This window comes from Aplysia californica, unplaced genomic scaffold, assembly GCF_000002075.1.
Source record: "Aplysia californica isolate F4 #8 unplaced genomic scaffold, AplCal3.0 scaffold00420, whole genome shotgun sequence".
Classification (NCBI taxonomy): Eukaryota; Metazoa; Mollusca; class Gastropoda; order Aplysiida; family Aplysiidae; genus Aplysia; species Aplysia californica.
In genome coordinates, this window is record NW_004797690.1 from 338,627 (window position 1) to 339,667 (window position 1,041).

Genomic DNA, 1,041 nt, shown 5'->3' on the forward strand with positions numbered 1-1,041 from the left:
CCCCCAAAAAAAAACAACCCTACTCCCAAAGAGGAATTGCAAAACTTCTCTACTTTATTATTTCGATCTCGAGCTGAACTGTCACCTTTGTATTGTTTTTTTTAAATTTTCATTCGTCTCACCTTGAAGCCAGTAGGGCACCAGTCCACGAACTGAATCGTGCGTTTTGTTTTGATGGTTGCTATGGCGACGTTGACGTCTTTGGGTACTACGTCACCCCGGTACAGAAGACAACACGCCATGTACTTTCCTGGGGGGAAAAACACACGAGTTTGTTGATGGAACTAGGTGTAGGTGTAGTTCACGCCCTACAAATGTGTGGCAGCGTGGTGCGATCAGGCGCTCTTCAAAATACAGAAATCGAAGAAACAGGCATTTTTCCGCCAGTTTGGACATTTTTATCGAATTGTTTTTCCTCAATATGAATGGCCTCTTCTCAGGGTGGGCAGGTAGTCCACAGACACCCCAGTCAACAACATCGAATTTTTATTTTTTAGCTCATCCTTTTATAATTATGTCCATATTAAAACACATTTCCGTGTGAATTTTACGGAAAAAACATTTTTTAAGATATGTGATTTTTCTCTTTTCAAGGACTCTCTAGCTATTGGAGTACCTAACGTTTGGCGGCCATTTTCATGTTAATTTCACCACTGAAACAGGGCGACCTCATTTCCTTCAATCGCAAATATCTTGAGTTCTATTCAAGATGGATTGGTATATATTTCATTGGAAACAAGGCATATGCATCATGTATCAGCTTTCAAAATTATACAAAAAACACCACATGCCCAAAAATTGACGAGCGCCTGATTCCACCACGTCATGACACAGATGTACTAACGTACATAATATATATATAGGTATAGTGTAACGAAACGTTCACATTTTATTATAGCATATAATAGGCTAGTCACGTCTTGCTAGGAAAGGCAACACACACTCACACACACACAAACACACACAGACATACACACACACACACACACAACAACAACAACAACAACAACAAATACACAATACACTCACACACACACACAC